The sequence below is a fragment of the Perna viridis genome, chromosome 8 (assembly GCF_037379345.1).
Source record: "Perna viridis isolate PV_CMFRI_1.1 ecotype Kerala chromosome 8, ASM3737934v1, whole genome shotgun sequence".
Lineage (NCBI taxonomy): Eukaryota > Metazoa > Mollusca > Bivalvia > Mytilida > Mytilidae > Perna > Perna viridis.
Genome location: NC_142452.1, coordinates 48,485,207 through 48,507,415, shown reverse-complemented (window position 1 = coordinate 48,507,415; position 22,209 = coordinate 48,485,207). Strand labels below are relative to the sequence as shown.

The following is a 22,209-nucleotide window of genomic DNA, read 5'->3' as shown; positions in this document are numbered from 1 at the left end:
CAGGGTTAGGGTCAGTTTTCTACCTCTCACCTTTGTCCACATATTATTTATATCCCTTACTCGTTTTCATCATTGCCCCTTCCAATTTTATTGTCCGACAAAGGGTATTTTCGTGAGAAAAGTTTGAAATTGCTATACCCACAGCGATAATACCTTGCATTGTTAACAAATTTTTTTGGTAGCATCACAGAATCAAAACAAAAACAATCACTGGAACACTTAATTTCATCAAGATCCCTGCGTATCACACTTTTTAATGTTATGTTAATTTTTTTTAACCTAGCTAAATTTCTTTCAATAAGGCTTTTGAAACAGGGTTATGGTGCTACAAGGTAAAAGTTCCAACTATAAAAGTATTATGGTGTAGCTACCTGCAATATTAGAACCGATTTGTTCACGTTCAGTTTTCCTCTTTCGTCTACACGTGACATTTAAGATCAGCCCGATGATTTTAGAGGAAAGTAGAGGACACTTACCCTACCAACGCACCTACGACATGCTCTATATTTTTTGTGGAGTCTGTATTGTTCATTCGTAATCACATCCTTTGCTGTGTGTGTTTTTTTGTCTAGTCGTTATCCTGGATCATATTCTTTTAATTACCGCTTGGGTATGGTTCCGTGATTTACCTTTCACTCTGCAATTTCGGGATTTGAATAATGAGTAATTCGTTAATGGCCATATTTGGATAGTCTTATTACCCTGTTAAAATGATAAGAAAGAATTCTCAATGAAACCAACATTCAAGCGAAAATCAAAAGAATATAATCCAAAAACGGGGAAAACAGACAAACAAACAAGGAACATAAAAAATAATAATACATACAAAGCAACAAAAGTAAAAGAGTAAGTCGGACTCAAAACATAAAAAATGGGAGCATGGACCAGGTGCATTGGTAGGGTAATCGTCCTCTGCCTTTCTAGAAATACCCGCCAAGTTGCTCAGAAATAGTCAAGTCCGGGGTAGAGGAATGAGGAAATGAAAGCAATGACACATCGAACAAATCAGTTTTCAAGGTGCAGATGGATACACCCTATCGACCCACGAATTCATGATGACTAGCAAAAAAAGGAAATAAAATTATAGTAGACATTGTCATGAAAAATGCAAACAATCTTTATGTATTTGTTTTTTAAGGCAGCCTTTTCCAATTTTTTTACATAATTTTATTACTAGGAAATTTAATATGAAATAGGATATGTGACATTCAAATTGAAACAAACATTGATTATTCATGCAAGTCCATGTAACCTGTCATGTTACTAAAAGATGACGGTAACTATTTTATAGTTGCTAATGTATTCTATGAAACCAGTTGGATCTGCTAAGATTATAGCGTATGTTTGTTAGTGTATCCTTAAAATCACCAAAGGATGTAGCTCATAAAAAGTTCATGGGTCTTCAAACGCCACCATAGACAGTATTTTAATGTATTATATTGTTCATATATCCTTCGACTAGCTTGAACGTTTATGGTTTTGTGCCACTTTATATATCCATCGAAACCAGCACGGGATGACTTCTTTTTAAATATATAATTTATGCATATTTGTGTATCCTGTTACACCATATAGTTTATTTTATGTTTTTTTTTTTATTTTTATGGTTCATATGCCCTTCGACTAGCTTAAAATATTTGATTTTGTGCCACTTAATGTTTAAAAATGTATTTTCCTGTTCGCCAGTTTTGCGACGACACCATATAATGTATTTTAAATTGAATTTTGTGCAGTTCATGTGTCCTTTGACTTGCTTACACGTTTATGTAAGTGCCATTTCATGTGTTCACTGAATCGATCATACGTTGCAGCTGAAAAGTTTTATAATTTATGCCTGTTCATGTGACCTCTCAAACCACTATAGGATGTAGCCTTAAAACCACAAATATCACATGTTCCGATCGGTTTGCCAGTGTGACGAGATAAGTGTTCGTTTAGTTCCCTTTTTGCTGAAAATCCTTTCGAACAGAAATCACACTTAAACGGATACTGTTGAGAGTGCTTTCTTTGATGAAGTCTTAGGCCAACTCGACTATAATACTTCTTCCCACAGTGACACTGTAATATACCTGTAAATAAAGTAAAACAAATAACAGAAAACATTGAAAGTACATTATACTTTAGTAGCAAAAAAAATATCGATAAATAAAGTTTTAACGTAGTTTTGCAACTTGTACAATCAAAAGCTTCCATTCAATGTTTATTACGGACTTATTGTTTAAGTAAGTTAAACGAAAACATTATACTGAAATGTAACTCAAATCCATATAAATTCTACCATTAACTGACAACTAATCTCAGTGTAGTAACTTTCAACTTCAAACATTTTTTCCGACCGAAACAAACAAAAAAAAAAAAAAAAACTTATGGTGAAACCTTATAAATGCACTAGCATAAGACCTAAATTGAATATGATACAAACATATCACTGTTTTCAAGTGTCATGTCAATTACCCTAGGTCTACCTCCTTAAGTAACCCTTGAAAGTACCCAACAACAGACGTAATAAACTCTGTGGTAACAAAACGACTATTCTTCATCAAGAACAGACACTGGCAAAAATCTCCTGACTATGGACAGGTTCACACCTGAAGTAGAGTTAAACTAGTATAATAAAATTCACGATAACACCACTATATTACAATATACTAACAACAAAGGACCCACGAAAGACCTTTATAGAATGACGTTCGTATGTTTACCAAAGATCAGCGAACTTCAAACAAACAATAACATTAAACAATAAGTAAAAACTATCTAAAGCCAACCTTGAAGACAGACAGAAATTTGAGAGAAAAAAATTATTATGCTATTCAAAAACACTGTATAAACTTTCAATGTTAAAACTTTCAATTACAAAAAAGTTTGGTCTATATAGATTAATTTTAGTTCACATATCATATGACATTTTGTTACATTGAAAGTATATTATGATATACTGGTAAAGTCATAAACTGATACGCTGTAACACTTAAATAACTTTATTCTATCAAAATACATCTGCAGAGAGTAAAAATTAATTCCAGTTTTATCTTAGCTTTATAAATGGCCTATTTCTATTGATATTCAGATAATATTTGCATCGAATGCAAATTTTTAAAGGTAAAGTTTGATTAGTTAATTCTGTTTTTGGATTACTTTTTTGTGTAATCATCAACAACAAACTTCTGTTAATCCACGATGGAAAATTTCACAAAATTGTTGAACCTTCAACCAACCTAAGAACACTTCAAACCGTCAAGATAAATGGTGCTCCATTTTTTTTTTTAAACAAATCCGCTGTCCCGATCAATGCAAGTAATTTCAGGTGAAAAAAGTGAAACACGTGTAATTGATGGCGGTGGGTCGTCATATAAGAAATGAACACATCCAGTCAAATCAATAACCACGTGATATTGTTGGTTCCAGAGCTTCCGGTAATTTATGGAATTTGCCTTTGATCTAAACAGATCCAGAATGCCAGTCAAAGCAGACTGGCCTTGATAGCAAATATTTACAGGCAAATTTACTACGAGGCATGCGTAACAAAGTAGGGGGATCCGCTCCTCAAAACAATCAATTCGTAACGTCACAGTGAAGCTGAATGACTTAAGCAAATGAACCGTACCAAAGTATTATTGGATCATCCACCGAAAAGTCCTTTAAAAACATTCTTTTTAAAGATTAAGTTTTGAATTTTGTATTTTTAACATACAAAGACGAAAATAAAATGTTAATTAATTTCCGATGAACAGAATATTATGCAACTGGTTTTGATACCGGCTTTATCATGGGATATCTTAGGCTCGCCCTACCAGGCGCACTTGAGATGCCCGTGATAAATCAGGTATTAAAAACCAATTTTCAAATATTCAGCTTTAATAACGTTATATTGTAGAACCAACACCTTACTAAGCGATGACTTTTACTTTTAATTTTGTTTTAGTAAAAAATATAATATGTTCTCAATACAGATAATAAAACCATATTTAACTTAAAACACGGTTGAATATCCCTCTGAGTTTTTGTGCTACTCAGTATCACGTTTAAAATGTAACAAATATCCTTTTCGTTAAGTTAAAAGGATAGAAATGTATCATTGTCAATAAAACATGCAATACTGAAAGAACAAAAATTAAATGTAAGGTAAATGTTGAAAACTATCTTTTTAGGTCTCTATTGTGTTTTTTAAGCAGATCGATTTACTCAAAGGTTTTCTGTATATAATGAGTCATTAAAATCATGTATCAATTTCCTTTCGTTAAACGTCATGACATGGCATGAACAAACTTGTTGAAAAAGTAACCAAGGGAACCGAGATTCTAGCAGAAATCAAAAGAATGTAATCCAGGGAAAAAGAGGCTACAGAGAAATCAGACATATACACCAAAGAACTTTAAATAATCAAAATAATACGTACAAAAAAACAGAAGTAAATGAGCAAATCTGACTCCACTAAAAACTGGGAGCATGGACCAGGTGCATCGGTAGGGTAAAAGTGAAGTTTTCAAAACAAACAACAAACGAAAATTAATTTGCTTTGGCAACGGTTTTTATTATATTTTTGAAACTTAAGCCATGATCAATTATCATATTTCATCAAGATTATAAGTCTTTCAACTTTACATATAGATATATTGATGATATATTTTATTCACCAACAAGCCTTGGTAAATGGTTACCGTCAAAATATCCACCAGAGCTCGAGATAAAGGAGACTACAGAAACAGCCTGTTCTGCATTTTGTTTTACCTGCATCTCGAATTGGACAACAGTGGTCATCTCAGCACTAAGATTTATGATAAAAGAGACAATTCTAATTTTAATATCATAATTTTTCTTACCTGTGCAGCGATAATCCTTCATCTCCTGCATATGGCGTTTATATTTCACAATTGATTCACTACGCAAGAGCACGTCCTAACTACCCCTATTTCCTTGAACTCCATAGGTATCTGTGTGACAGACTCCTGAATCGGGTACGAGGAAAAAAAGGTCTCTCATCAAATACTTTTTTAGATATCAATCTCTGGTTGAAAATACTCAGTTTCATCTAAAACAATGAGTAATGATTGTTTTTTGTGAATTAATTTTTTTTGTGGTGATGTGACCGCTGATTTACCAATTATAGCAAAAGCATACAAATGCTTTTTTAATCACCACTGGTATAGTAACGCCGCAATGGAAGAAGGGGATTTAGCGCGCTGTGAAACCAAGATTTAACCCACCATTTCTTTTGGGGTGCCTGCACCAAGTCAGGACCATTGCGGTACCAACTGCTCCAGTGGTGTAGTACAAAAAAGTATCTTTTTTGCCAGGTTTCTTTTGGACTTGACTTGATTATGAAACGGCTTAGTGTTCGGAAATTTTGTTGTTTCCCTTATTTGTCAATATGTTTTGTTTTTTTTTTTCGTCCTCCGATTTTCCAGTGTAAGTCATTTCAAATAAACGAAAAATTAAAGATTTCCACAGAAAAGCACTGATCTTTTGTCGTCTACAAACGAAACAACGTCTACTTAACAGATAACCTCACAAAACATTAACATCAACGATGCCCTGTTTGACATTTCATGAAATCCGACACAGACTGTGAAAAAAAAGTAAAATAGGGGTCGTCTCATACAACATTTATCAAATAAATCAAGCATATTCAATTTGATTTTTTTAATCAGTCATGGAACTGATCTGAGTCCTGCATATATCTAATACGTTATACGACGTAGATCTTGTCGTGGGTGGCGCCATAGTGCTCCGTTTACTGTATGAATTTCACAAAATGATATGAAATTACAACATATTGTTAGATTTATTTCTATGTTTCGGCCAAGTAGATATCTTGTTTTAAGCTGAAATATGTAGCGGGAAATATATTTAGCATGATTAAATAATGTAAAAACTTCCTGGAGCTCGAACTTTCTCGTCATTTAAAAATGAAATAACACCACACTTGGACAATGGTTGCCAAGAAATGCATCATATGGGAACGTTTTTGAAACGATACGTTTGGTTCTTAAAATGATACACTATTACCATATTGCTCTTTTAATCTTACAAAATGCATAAAATGATTTAAAGGTTTCAGCCAAGAAAGAGGTAATATGCACAATCACCAACTTCATTAAATTCAATAAAAGTGGTGTTTATTAAAGACAAGACCGGATCATTTAAACAAATAAATGTGTACGATCGATACGCACATATTAAAATATCGGGAAACAAAATACCAAATCGTGTACATGGCCATAACGCAAAAACAAGAAACAAAGACTAAATACATACAAAAAATAGGGAACCTAATAAAATCGATTAAATATAAAAAAAAAACCTGAATTTTTTTCTTGATACGCTCAATTGTACAACGGAGCGGTTTATATTTGGGCAATATCATTCAAATCGATAAAGAACCATAATGCAAATAAAGTGAATATTTTGAAATAGTGGGAAATCATCTATAAAAGATACATTAAATTAAGATGATAAAGAAATCATTTAAGATGTGGTTATACCAACTATTTATGTGTAAACGCGTGAACATTGGATCTTGAAGCACATTACTAGAATTCATGCGACAAACTGACAACTTGGCTCCTTTGACTACTCTTTCTAACCTAAAAATATCTGTAATCAATGGTATTTTCAAAGTGCTTTGTGGGATTTCATTAATCAATCTAACAGAACGTGAAATGTCCTTTTGAATATTGTACCAATACGGGAGATCACCCTTGTTACTTTTTATTACGATATATTCCAGCAAATAGCATACAAAAAATCATCTGTTGTAATTAGTTTGAGTTCAAACTTGATAATAATCAGCATTTCATGGGAAAATAAATTGAGTGAATTGCTTATTTGGTCTTCTAATTTCATCAACACTCATTTAGATTTCAGATAAAAAAAAATTACATGTCATAAATCAACTGCATGGTTAAAAGAAATCAACCCACGTATATACATACATCAGCTGGAATCATCAGAATTCGTAACACGCACACCTCCCAAACCTCCCAACCCCCCAAAAAAACAAAACAAAACAAAACAAAACAAAAACAAAATAAATAACAAAAACAACAAACAACAAACAAAACAAAACAAAAACCAACAAAAAAAACCCCCAAAAAAACAAAAACAAAACAAAACAAAACAAAACAGAGAGGCAATCCTTATTATTAAATAACATTCACACATTTTTACAATTAAACTATTACTACATCGCAAACCTATACTTAAATGCTGTCTCTATCATTAAACCTGTGTCTAGGTTTTATGCCTTTTCACGTGACGCCTAAGGCCGCTATAAGATGTAGCTTTAAATCCACAAACGTCACAAGTCCCTACTGGATTTCCAGTGTGTCGAGCTACATGCTCGTTTAAATCTCGTTTGGACGAGAAACCTTTAGAACAATAATGACAGGTGAACGGATACTGTTGTGAATGCTTCCGTTTGTGTAAAGTCAAGCCAACCCGACTCTGATATGATCTCCCACAATGGCATCGAAATGTACGAGCATCTGAAAAAGACAAAAATAACGTCTAAGCTGGATAGACCTAGGGTAAAGGACATAAGTCTTGAAACCAGTAATGTGTTAATGCAATAATTGATTTCGTTAAAGCATGTCAAGCATTCATTTGAAACAGAATGAAACAAATCTAATATACTTAGGTGCTTCCATGAGATTTATGTAATTTGATTTATATAAACGTACAAATGATTTTTAAGACTTATTTCCCATAACCCAGGTCTTCTTTCTGAAGTTAATCTCTTATGATTTTATTGTTTTTACTGCAATGATTTTAAAATGGATTATAAGATGAGTCAAATTTACAGGAAATACCATGATTAAAGATTAGACAAATGAACTAAACCAAATTTAACTTTTCTGTCGTATTTCTCCAATAATAATGATAAGATATATTTCCTGGTAAAAAGCAATTTTAATGAAATACAAAAGACACAATTTTGTTATCTGGGGCAAACATTTTTTGTTCGTTTTATAAATCGTTTCCTGAAACACGTTTAAAAACAAAAGATTTGAAAGTCACATTTTCTTTTCATAAAAAAAGTTTAAAAAATGGTCCGTCAGTAAACAATTCAAAACTTATGCAATGACATCAACCTTGAACATAATTGGCAGAACGGTACGCGCATATTTTTCTTTCAATTAATAAAATATAAAAAAATTCACTCCAGAATAACCCTTCAATTTCACTTTAATTCATATGTAAATGCAGCAATCGTTTTCCGATTAAACATTTCACCTGAATTAAATAAACAAGGAATGTTTTGTTTGTATCTATGTATAATACAAAGAATTAAGATAAAAATCGCAGATGATGTACTTACAACATAATTCTCTTTTTACTTCAACTTGATAAGGACATTCAGTCAATCTTATGAGATTTTATACACTAGTTCTTAACATATTGCCATATTTTACCCTTCCAAGTCTAAGTTTTTGGTTTTACAAATCATAACAATCATACCAAATATTGATTTAAAAGAAGAAAAAAATGTGAAACAGCATAGTTCATCTACCACTAATAACACTCGGAGATTGAGAAATCAACGGAAAAAAAACGGAATAGCTTTGCATAATAAGCTTGCCATGTACCAACCTTCATCACCAAAGAAAAATCCTGAATTCCCATAAAATATCGATTACTTACATATACCATTTCCTCTTACATTTTGCATTTTTTATTTTCGATTGGTCAATTGAATTTTAATACCGGAACGAGACATTTTAACCAAGTTGATTATGTTAGTATAATACGTATTTTGCATATTTCACCATTATTTTCCATCTATTCCATTAACTATATATTATATTTGTTATCATTTCAATTTAAGTCGCAAGCTTAAACAACGTCTCGTAGGACGCAAAATAACATGCCCATAAGCAATGCCAATAAGTATAGACACGACTTTCCTCGTTCGTCTACCCCGGACTTGACTTTTTATCAGGAACTCGGCGGGTGAGTCCAAGTTGCTGATTTGCTTTTGTTACTTGGTATGTATGATTTTAGTTACTTTATGCTCTTTGTTGTGTATGACTATTTTCCATGTCTTGTCTTTGTCCCTGTACTACATTCTTTTGATTACCACTATAACCTTGGTTCCCTAGATTACTCTTTGAAATCTGATACAGCTCCGAATATCGAATGTTTGCCGGTGTTTTTAAAACAGAATAAAGGCATTTAAAGGATTATTTTTCAATTAGCAATTAACCATATATAAATTAAAATCGCGAAGATTCTTCCAAAATAAACTCGCTCCTTCGGTCTACTAAACTTAAAAAGAATTGTATTAATGTAAGACATGTTTTGATAAATGTCTGGTTTAGACAGGTTTGCATGTAAGTAAGTATCTGGTTAAAACAGGTTTTTGTGTAAATGTCTGGTTTAGACAGGTTTTCATGTTATTACCGGTATAGGTTAGACAGGTTTTTCGCGCAATTAATGGTCTGGTTAAGACAAGTAAAAGTAATATTTCATCAAGAGTGAGCCCTAGACCTTATATCAAGATAGTATTTCACTGGGAGCAATCGTTTGAATAATTTTCAAGCACTGATTTGTCACTGGAATATGACAGCCATTCTCCTGATCTTAAACATGCTGGTTTGATACCAAATTTCCGATAGGAAAATCTTAAGTAGCACTCCAGCTAAGAATCATAAAAAATGTAAAACATGGTACGAAAGCCTACACAATTTTACTTAAGATATTGTGTTTAAAATGTTATAATAACCAGAAATTAACAAGTGGACTTTCATATAAACCTTGTTCTACGGAGATAAAAATATATATAGAATGTAATGCAGAATTCTAATAAATCAGGTAACTCTGTAAATGCTATAGAAACTGTTTGATTTTCAATGTGGATAAGACAGATTGAAATAGAATGAAGACTTATAAAGCAACTTAAAAATATAAAGACTTTTTTAAGTTTGATATTGTTAATCATGTTTGATTAACGTTTCATTTTGTTCATATTACCTAACAACACAATATAATTAGTAACACAACGTTATCTCTTGGTTCTTATGGTTTTTGTGTTCTAGATTGGCAGTTTGCGTGAATTTAAACAATTTCTCTTTTGTGTCTCTTCTTTGTTTCTGTCTTTGATGCTAAATAATCGATTTCAATTTTCTATCTTTACTTAAACTGTGATCACAATGATCTTACAGCAAACGCAAAATTAATTGGAAAAATACAAGTGAATACCCAAATTATAAAGACGGGTGTTGAAGGACGTCAAGATGTAGTGATGGAGAGCTCGGGACGAGTTCCGTGCACGAGTTCAATGTGCATTCCTTTCCACTATGAGTAGTCGTATTTTGATTTTTCACGATGACCAATTTCTGATACTATTTGTTATAATTTTTTTTTCAATAATCAAGTAAAATTTTCAAACAATTTTTGTGGATTGCTGTGGATTGATTTTCTAAATTATCAGTGACGTCACAATAAACATCGCAAGAAAATAATGTCATTATATGTGTGTGGAAGTCCGAAAGTGAAGTGATATGCATGTGTATTTTGTTTTTCACAAGTTAATAATCGAAATGTATTATCGAGGGATCATTTGATAGTTTACTTGTGTCAACATACAATAATTTTTTGAATTTGACTGCATTTCTAAAAGAAATGTAAATATAAATTTATGAAATGTACTGTAGGTTCGTTAACAAATCATGAAGATCAATATACTATCTACATTCATTCGAAGTAAAACTAATAATAGGACTGAACCGTTTATTTAATGTTAAACATCAATGCCATTATGTAGCGCTAAGCAAACATTACAAATTTTAAATCAACCTAAACAGGTAAATAATGTTCACGTAAAATTCACGTCTACTTCATATGAAATGAAAATCAAATTGGAATTAACATGATTTTCTTGTGAAATTCACTAAACATGCATGCATGGACTTAACTGTCACTTGAAAGTTCGATTCACCAAAATTTCACCTAAACCTGTCACCAATTTCATTTGCTCTATTTAGGATAAAAAAAACACTTGAAAAATATGTGTGAAAATCATGCGAGGTAATTTTGCATGTGTAATTACCTGATAACAATTACTACACAAACATTACGAAAAGTTGAACATAAACACATTTGGTGAATGCAAGTGTAAATACAAGTTACAATAAACACAAAATAGGCATGCAAAATACAACATTTTCAATATGTTTTCACACAGATCTGCTTCAATAATACACAATAACATTAACAATTAATATACATAACAAAATCGGATAGTTGAAAAGTCGTTTCTTCAAGAAATAAACCACTGAAATTCCATTCTAGAATGATTTTACCAGGACCTGGCAATTGATATTTTCACCCGAGCAATAGGAAGTGGTTGACTATCGACATAAATGGTCAGTCCGTGGTAAAACGATGATTACATTAAATTCTGTCATTTATTTTGAGTCTAGTAGAATTAGTTTCTTCATATTTTTTAAAAAGCCGCAGCCTATGTGTTGTAAGAAATGAAGATTGCTATGCAGCAAAATTATGTTGTGACGTCGGTAAAATTGGGTAACAAATATCTCTGACGTCGGAAGAAGACTGCCATACGTCTATGACGATCGTCAAACGTTTATCAAAGTCTACCACAGCTTTGGTCTAAAAAGCTTTAGAGCAGACATAGCAGAAAAACCATTCAAATATGAAATCCTACTATAGATTTGAAACCCCAAACGTTGTAAAACAAATGATTAATTAACACCAAAGTCATAAACAGCAGACAAAATTTGAGCATTATACATTGGTTACTGTGAATACTCTAAAACAACAGCATTTATCTACTTTATTAGGTCAAACCAAAAGAATCAAAGACACTTTTACCATGTTAATTCTGTTAGTCTTTGCCGCATCTAAGTCAGATAAACAAAAAGGTTTGGCATATAAATAACAAAAATCTATTTTGCCTAAAAAATCCAGTGTGAAATAATCTAGATAATTGAAAGACTAAGGAAATTTTGAGTGAACTAACAATTTACTTACAACTTAGTCACGAGTTATACTATAAAACGAAAAGTTATGTCGCAATACACCGATATTATTACTATCATCATTTTTTTTGTTTAACATCAAGAGAGTTATGTTTACTAGCACATGTTTTTACCGTCAATTCTCCTTTAATGAAATGACCTAATATGGTGATCAAGGCCGTGCTTGTATTTGTACTCCTTAGCACATATTGGACATTTGTACATCCTTGTATTGCTATGTGATGTTGCATGAATTTTTAGCCGGCTTAGACTCGGACAAGCGTATCCGCACACCCTGCAAGAGAAGACCTTATCCTTAGATCCGTGTTGAAGACGTTTGTGGTTATGAAATGCTGAAAACGAACCAAATGCTTTGTTGCATTGTTTACAAACATGTTTGTGAGCCTCCTGGTAATGCGCTTTCATCTCATCTTGGTCGTTACATGCAAAGTTACAATAAGAACATTTAATTTTTCCTGTAAACATGAATGAATGGTAGTCAATATGGTGCTTGTTTAGTACTTTAAGCGAAATACACAACTTTCCGCATTGGGTGCACTCGATTCCAGTCTTCGGTTTTACCACAATCCCCGCTTCTACTTCATCTGAGGAAGGAGGTTCCTCAGATTTCACTGTCGTCGTATAGTCTGAAATAATAAAACAAATACCGTATCATTTCAAAAGTTCAATGTCCAGGGTAAAAAAATGCGAACAAAATGAATACAAGAGACCGATATCAGACACATTCATATCATCATCATGAAAAATATTAGAACGCACAAAAATTAAAAATGAAATCAGAAAGTCATAAGGTATTTAAAAGATCTATCGGTAGGCACAACACTTAACTACCAAAATAACATTTACTTTATATTTTTTTTTTATATATTTTTTGTTGACAAGTCGCTATTAGTTATACACTTTACCAACAACTTATTCATTTCATTTCCAAGTCAAGTATCACCAAATCTGCTTCCATAATTTACCAACGGAATGTTACAAACGTTAAAAAATCACGGGAACAACAATTGATTTGATTTTATTGGGAAGCTAGGATAATATTTTGTGTCCTCTATTTATATCAAGTATAGTTTATGACTTCTTATTTTTGTTCTAGTCAGTCCTGGATTCCAATTTCAAGTTATATACTGATTTTTTAATACTTGCATACTTTAATTTACGGAAATGCTCATCCTGAATTTCTTTAACCACACACTATCGCACCATCATCCTTCCTAGCCACCCCCATTAAAATTCAAATGGTCTCTCTCTTAGACGGCGAAATAGTTATAGTATTTCAACTTAATTTGCATTTTCACAACATCGGGTCGATGAAGGCGCTTGTTTTAGAACAAATATTGGATGACATTTCGTTGTCTTATTTAACGAAGTAGACCTAGGGTAAGGGAAATAACTCTTGAAATCAGTGATAAGTTTGTATCATATTAAATTTCACCAACCCTATCAAGCTTTCATTAGAAACAGAATGAAATCAGTCCAAATTACTGTGATGCTTATAAGAAATTGATGTAAAATGCTGATACAAAACGTTCCAACGATTTGATAGAGATTGTCCCTTACCATAGGTCTCTACTTCCTTAAGTATCAACATGCATTTTACAGGATATTTTGTACATATGTCAATTACAACTTTCTCCATTTCAGTGCGGATATACTTTAGAAGATAGAATAACAAGACCATACACGACAGCATAGAAAATGTCAAGAACGTATAAAATGAAGCACATAATATTTCAGAATATCACACGATTGTATATAATTAATCAGAGATATTCCTCAACTCAAATGGGCTTTACTAGTACATTTCTAGTGCTAAAACGCAATATATACATAGTTACATACTAAAAACCCTCTGAAGAAATATTCCAATATTCCAAGGCTACGACATGAGTTCGATCGATTAGCGTTTCTTGTGTGATATTTGAAAAGTACTTTGCGCTGAATAACGGGTAAAAAATCATCTAGAATTTACAGATCATTATCACTGATTTTCCAGACTTAATCAAATATTTTTTAATTTAACATTTTTTTTTATATCAAAACCCTTCGGACCGATTCAATCATCTATAAATTATGTAGAAAAAAATAGTCTATAATCCTTCTTAATCCATATCATTAAAGTTTAGCAAACACAAGTCGTAAGCTCCATTTTGACGCTCTCTTAATATTGGTTCTAATGCTGCTGATAAGAGGTAACTCATTGAAACATTTGTACAGCATTCAGAAATTCGCATTATTTTCTTTAGGATTGGTGTTTCCTTTTTTTAGTAATAATGGTATTCCAAGTACTATGGTGCATTAATTTTCAAGCCAAAAAACTTTGTTGGATACAGGTACATATAAAAATCTTATTATACACCAGTGACAATAAATTCAATAAAATACTTGCAGAGTGATACTAATTGAATCAGGAGGCAGTACTGCATGTAGAAGTGAGAAGTAGAATTACAAAAAATAAACGAATATATAATAATCCGAAAAAAAAAATCACTCAAATATACATAGCAAATAGATGATCTATATATTCCACTACGGATAACACTTCCACAGATTATGAATGAATTTTATGAGGAATACTCATATCATTTTCATTGTATAACCCACATGATATGACATACCGCGGTATAGAAAAGGTTATAGACAGAGTAATCAAGGGAACAAAGATTCTAGCGGAAATTAAAGAATGTAATCCAGGGACAAAGACCAGACATGGAAACAAGGCACACACAAAAACAATTATAAAATAAAAAAAATAATACACACGAAATAACTAAAGTAAATGAGAAACTCGGACTCCACTAAACACTAGGAGCACAGGTAGGGTAAGCATCCTCTGCTTTTCTAAAACACCCAACGAACTGCTCATAAGAAGCTAAGTCAAAGGTAAACGAAAGAGGAAATGAAAACAGTTTTCACGGTGCAGATGGATACACCGGGGATATATGTATACAATTTTATGTTAATTTTTAATAATTTCCATAAAAACAACGTGAAAAGAAATCACCAGGCTTGGCATTATTTACCCAGATAATCATTAAAAACTTATATAAATTTACAGATAGAATGGCGGTCACAATTTTTTCACCACTGAAACGGTTAACGTCGAAGAGGTCCAAGAACAACGAATCAGGTAAAATGTTACTTACATATAAAGTATACGTATGTGTACACTTGTAAACTTCCGGTGTCAGTTACTACCGTCACATACTTTCAAGTGTTTTTGAAGTGTACATTTATACTTGTAATCTTTTCCACAATGTTGACATTTAAACTGTCTGTGATCAGAATGGGAACGTTCATGTAACTCCAACCTGCTGACATTCTCAAAGCATTTTCCACATATACTACATTTATGTAGAAGATCTTCAGCTCCATGCATTGTACGGTTGTGATTCTTAAGGCCAGAAAAGCTAGAGAATGTCTTTTGACACGTATCACACTTAAATTTGTGCATAATCTCTAAGTGTGAGTTTAATTCATGACCATGTGAGCAGGCGTAACTACAATACGAGCATTTCATCGGTCCATCATATCCATATGAATGCATTTTGTCAATATGCCGTTGAAGGTTGCCATCAGAGTAAAACATCCGGTTACAAAACTTGCAAGGATATTTTCCTTGCCATCGGAGGAAAGCATGATCAACTTGAATCAAATCAAATACATCATCACCATCCGGAATGCTCGACTGGGAGTTTCCTTTGCCTATTAAAAAAAGACGCATCATTAGTTGAACAGTATAGACATCATTTCAATTCTAATATCAACACCCGGGTTAACATTACACAAGATATAATTTTATTACATATTCAAACGTCAATTGGTCAACTAAAATGTCTTCGTAAAATCTTTTGCCATCAATCTTTTCGTTTACATTTGAATGCGTTTTTCTGACGTTTTCAAATTATTTCGATATTAGTAGAAATTTTCGTACTGGATTAAATTTTATTTTGTTGGTAGAAAAAAATCAAAGAAAAGAAATCCGAAAGAAAATCTATCTGCAAACAAATATTCCAAATAAAACACAATTCTGAATGAAGCCACCGTTATTTACTTCACCTATATGTGTGATAGAGCATGTAATATACAATAATGGTGCACAAAAGTGCCAAACTGTTCTTAAGCCCTTTGTCGATCATGTAACTAACAGATAATAAAAAGCATTTACAAAAGGTGTAAACAATTTTTTTTTCAATAACCTTTGATACACTTGATGAATTGTTTCCAGTTGTATTTTTTTTGTAGTTTTTGCTTCGCATTTGTTTTGTTTGAATCTTAATTTGTTCCATGCTGTTATTTTGTTGTGATTCGGAATAGTACCTTAAACAAACTTTCTTATTCCATTAATTGAAGTTTAACCACTGTCGCAAATACGTCAAACAGTTGACGTTTGATCAATCGAACAAACAATATTTTGTACTATAGAAAAAAGAACGGATATGGTGAAACGTAAAAAATGCACCAGAGTATAACAAAATAGTAAATACTTTCAGAGACATTGTACTATTTCCAAACTTTGCGTTGTTGTAGCTCATAGGGATCAAACCCACACAAAGGTTGTCACTTGACTATGACTCCGATCCAAGCAGTTGTCACTATATCCTTAAGATAATGCGTTCTAAGCGGAATAACATTTATAACGAATACTTGGTCAGTGATTAAAACAAAAACCTTTCACATTCGAGTCGAGCTCGCTACCACAATCCATCGAGGCGGTTCTTAAATTATGCTATGAATATATAACGAAAGATATAAAATCTTGAAACAAAATGTATTATCATCAAAATCGAGAAAACTTTGATAACAAAAAGGCCCAAACACCGGACAATTTCTGTTTACACTCGAAGCATAGATAACATTATTATATAGCATAATTTTGGGAAAAAATAAAAATATACCTGTATAATAATATGTATAAGTAGTTCTTTGCAAACAGCTTTCCTCAATACTCTGACATAAATAACACATATAATGCCAAATGCATAAGCATTATAATTATCTCTACTAGTTGGTAGGACTATTCGGCTCGTTATATAGAAGCTTACCACGGAGTCATATTTTGCATATTTGATTTCATGGTTGTTGGAATTAAAGTGTCCACTTTCCGCTTATCAATACTAACATTTACAAAACTTTGACGTTTTGCATGTCTTTAAATTTATGAAAAACAGCAACTGATTAACTAGAAAATCATTTAAATATATAGATAATATAAAAATGACAATTTCATAATGAATGCAATCAATAGCATAACATTATACTGAAAGAATTCAAATATAATCTACACGCAAACGTTTGCGTATTCGTTGAAAGTATTACTTCATTTTATTATTGAAGGAACTTTTAAATTCGTTTTATCAACTTGTTTACTGACAAAATTTAATAAAGTTTTACAATAGATATATACTTTTAAAACCTATTTCCCCGTTCGCCCCACTTAGAATCAAACTTACCCATACGAAATAGTACGTACTTCCCAATTTCAAATTACCCATAAGCCATAAAACCAGAACTTATACTATTCTAATACAAGAACAGTACAAACTTTCATTTTCCATCGTGCGTTTCTCTTGATTATTCCACATTTTGTTTATCATTCTCATTGGGAGATTGCATAAAAATCTTCTAGATAAGGACAGAAAAAATATCCGTCCGCTTCCCAAACAAACAACAAATACAAAAAAATATCAAAATAAAAATCGAGAATATCACACTCAGCAGCACATATAACTATCTTTAAACAATGAAAGGTTTTGGCAGATAGACCATCTTGAATAGAAAGAAATAGTTTACCAGAGACAATGATTTGATATTCAAAAGAGAAAACGACCAGCTTTTCAAAACTGTGAAAAGAGGCAACCAATTGGAAGCTGAAATGCTGAACAGACGGTGAAAAGAGGTAACCAATTGGATGCTGAAATCGAATTCCCCAACTTATGTTTCCCTTGGATACAGTTCCATAATATCAATATACCATTAAAATTAAAACAACATTTTGCTGGACTGTAATCTAATTAGAAAAACATAAAATATCGTCACCAACAGGTAAAAAGCATTACAATGTACACTGACAAATCTTTTGCTACATCTCAATAAATGATCGAATATTTCTACATACCAACGCAAAACCTCGTGATAAAGATGTAAAAATAACAATAATTAAAAATATAAATTGTCTATATCGGTGTATTTATGAAAATATTTTCGTAATTTATTTATGAGTCTTTGTTCCTCTCAATGACAACTACACAGTTATGAGTATCCAAGCTATATTTATGTTTGTAGGATTTATTACACTGTAAACACTGAAACATCCTGCTTTGAGAGTGAGACCTCTCATGAATTTCTAGCCTGGCCTTTGAAAGCACCTTTTTACCACATATTTTACATTCGAGTAAATTTTTGTTTCCGGTTCCGTGGCACATGCGTTTATGCGAATAAAGACCAGATGACGTAGAAAATACTTTTAAACACGGGATACAATTGTATCTATGCGCATTTTCAATGTGGGTATTCATATCCATTTGGGTTGTGAATGTATCTGTACAAAACAAGCATAAAATTGGCCCTTTTGAAGCCAGCTTTGTCATTTGTAAATCATGAAATATTTGAGTATTCAAAGAAGCTTGTCCTCTCTGAACTTCCATCCTCAATTCTAATGCATCAGTGGCTTTTTGCAGGTAAGAAAGTCTTGGTGAGTCGATAACAGGTAAACCTGAGCTGTTGTCTTGTGAGGGACCTGTAAGAAAAGTCGTATATTTAGACGGAATTGAGACAAAGGACAGATAAGACATAAGACAATGCAGCACAAACACAGAGTGGATGAAATCAAGAAAAAACAAACATTGTTAACAATGTAATAAATAATAATTATTTCATTCTATTCTAAAATAAGTTTAAATTAATTGCAACAAAAATCAATATATTACTCGATTAATTGACTACCTTCCGACTCGTAAAAAAAAATTGAAGATTTTGCAAATTTCAGTATGCTGTGTTTCAAGGATTCGCCTTTCATGCGAAGCATTTAAATCAAATACCGAGGATTTAAAAAAAATAAATTAAATAAAAAAATATCGAAAAGGGAAGCTAAGCTAAATCCTTTAAAAATGATGATTTCAGAAAACGACCTCCGCGATAAGTCGGTATTCAGCCTCCATAGTTCCCTAGAAGTGTAAACGAAATGCTGAATTAGCTAGTCTTTAACAAAGTATGTCATAAAAAATCCCAAGAAAACTTATCAGATAACGATTAAGGAAAGAGTACTAACCATCACACAGGAAAACAGTTCAGTATCAGGGCCACTACATAGTTATTTTTCATATTCAATATAATCCTTGCCGTCATAATTTAAACGTTTAAGACTTTTCTATATTTTCAATTTGTCTTGATTTCAAATTAACTATTGTCGGCTACACGTGACATAATAACATAATGTAATATACTTAAGAGTAATGAAGGGAAGGGAGGCCAAGATTTGAGCAGGTTCAAAGGAATACATTCTAAGAGCAAAGACTAGACGGGGAAACCAGAAACACACAATATAAAAAACCAAAATAACACATACAAAGAAACAAAAGTAAATGAGAAAACCGGACATCATTCAAAATGGGGAGCTAAATCTTTTCTGTGACCAGGTGCACTTGAAGCATAAGCATCCTCGGCTTTTCCATTAAGACTTACAGAGTTGCTAATAGAATGTCATATCCTGGGTAATTGAAAGAGAAAAGGAAAAATCGGTTCTCATGGTGCAGATGGATTTGTTGTGTGTGTCTGTTTTTCATGTCTATGTAATTAATACGGAATTACTCTGACATTTTCTTAAAAAAAAAAACTACTCCCGATTGGAAGCATCGTGAAAAAAACCCTGCAATATAGGCGGAACCCGAAACAGTTCTTCCGATATTTCTTTGACATATTTGTCATGTCCTTTGCTGTCTCTCACTAATAACTGATGAAAAACCCTCAATAAATTTGGCAAAAATATAAATGGCATGAAGTCTAAATAGTTGAAAAGGGAACCTCATACTTCATGCTTCTGACTTCGGTCGCACTTAAGGACATTGCCTTCCTTATACTAGTAAAATGTTTAGTATGATCTGAGAGCTATCAAGAAAACAATATTCTAGAGAAAATCAAAACAATCCACGGACAACACTAGGAAAACAGACACAGTCAATAAACCACGAAAAAAAACATGTACAAAGAAACAAAAGTAAATGAACAAGTCGGCGCATGGACTCAACTATGTTACCATAAGTTAAGAAGAAGAAAAATCCCTGAAATTTAACCATAAAAGTTAGTTTTAACATTTCGACAGCACTAAATTGCTATCTTCTGCAAAGATGACAATTACTTTATGAATCAACTGTTCCCAGTTCGAAAGTTAACTTTATTGAAAAGAGCTGTGAAGGACGTTTCTTTAATATGACTAAGCAAACACTTGTATTACAAAAAAAAAATCCAAATTATTCAGTGAACTTTGAAATTTTAAATATTTGTATTATATAACAAAGGCTTACAAGACATCACAGAAAACCAACAACACAACTTTTTATTTTTTATAAATATCTACATGAACCCCCACCACCGGATTCCTGTAACAATATCATATGAGTGCTTTCAGACGAAACAAGTAGAATATTTGATTGATTGGTTGTTGGGGTTTAACGCCCGAGCAGCAATATTTCAGCTATATTCAGGCAATGAACATGAAAAGGATGATAAAATGAACATGAAATGATGATAATGAAATGATAAAAGGGATGGGACACAAGGATAATAGGGTCGATAAATTCTTATTGCCACAGGATAAAAGGGAATTTAGCATCCTCGTATACCAGAGCAGGGTTCTTTAACATGGAGAAACGTGGCATCTTTCCAAACACGGTGCACCACTATGGTTTACAGTCAGGTTTTCCGTATTATAGCCTGACAACCCCAGCATGTAACACGCCAGGGGTACCCCATTCCACCTCCTGGGGCACACATGTCGAACGTCATCAGAAATATCAAAAACACGTAATTTATAATTCTTTCTATTTTGTTGTTGGTAATGTTATACACACACAAACAAATACGTAAAAGTAACGTCGTATAAAGAATCATATAAAACACAAAATATATTGTATCAAAAAATCAAAATGTACTCTTGTGAACATGATGCCACCAATGAAAGAGAGCAGTAGTACGAAGTTGTATGAGAAAAGAAACCAAGCAAAGGGTTTAAGCCTCGAACATCCAGACTTTGCCCTATTTTTTTATCTGGATATAGCCTGGCTTCATTCCAAATGAAAGGACCAGTAGAACTTGAGGGATCCAGAAGCTTATACTGAACACTACTACCGTTGACGTCAAGAAAATGGGCTGTACTGTCTCAAACCAAGGTAACGCCCACAGAAGATAACACAGGATGTAAGGGCAGAAATCTATCTTAAAGGTCGTAGTTAATAATGCTTCAGCTGCTATTATTTTCGAAAAGTCACCAATTTTTCATGGTTTTTGTGGTGCAGTCAAACAAAGATTTAAAACTTTCATCAAAATGTAAAAGTTGCACTTAAAATAAGATTCTCTATGATAGAGTCATTTGTGCATGGTCCGAGGTGTTATTTATTTCAGGTTGCTCATCTACTATCATTTCTTTGTGAGTTTTATCTTGGTTATTTTATGTTCTTTGTTATATTTGACTATTTTCTTTTTCGTTATCCTTTTTATTACTTATAGAATCCTGGTTCTCTTGATTTACCATCCACTAATAAAAGTAACTTAACAGCATTTCATTTTACTTTAATTGGTATAATATCTGAATAAACGTACAAAGTGAAACATATTTAAACTTCATATATATGTTGCATCAAGACATGTGCTCCTGCATGTGAGAATTGAACTGGAACTGGTATTTAAATGATACATGGCAGACATTACAATAATAATGCTTTCCCTCGTGCAATCCATCAACATGGCTTCTCAATGAATTCCGTCTGTTAAAAACTTTATCACAGTGCAAACACTCGAATCTTTCCGCGGTATGAACTGCAGAAATATGAGCCTTTAAGTCCTTGTTGTAAACGTAACCTTTGTCACACAGTGAACACCTATACTGCTTCGTCTAAAAAGATAAAACGTAGTAAGGAAGGTTTTAGAAAACGTAGCTACGTTTGTAGACGCTATTGAAGACAGTGTTATATTTAGAAAACGTAGCTACGTT

General features: G+C 32.5%; 1 protein-coding gene and 1 long non-coding RNA gene across 3 annotated transcripts in view; both read right to left on the bottom strand.

The window, feature by feature from the left end:
- LOC148610802 (uncharacterized) overlaps positions 1-22,209 on the bottom strand; it is a 126,084-nt gene that overhangs the window by 42,959 nt on the left and 60,916 nt on the right. The gene's annotated exons all lie outside the window — the stretch shown is intronic.
- On the bottom strand, positions 1,522-7,236 carry LOC148610804 (uncharacterized). The gene is made up of 2 exons (XR_015924773.1): positions 4,824-7,236; positions 1,522-2,069 (listed from the first exon to the last, which is right to left on the bottom strand). It is a non-coding gene; the product is annotated as an uncharacterized LOC148610804 (long non-coding RNA).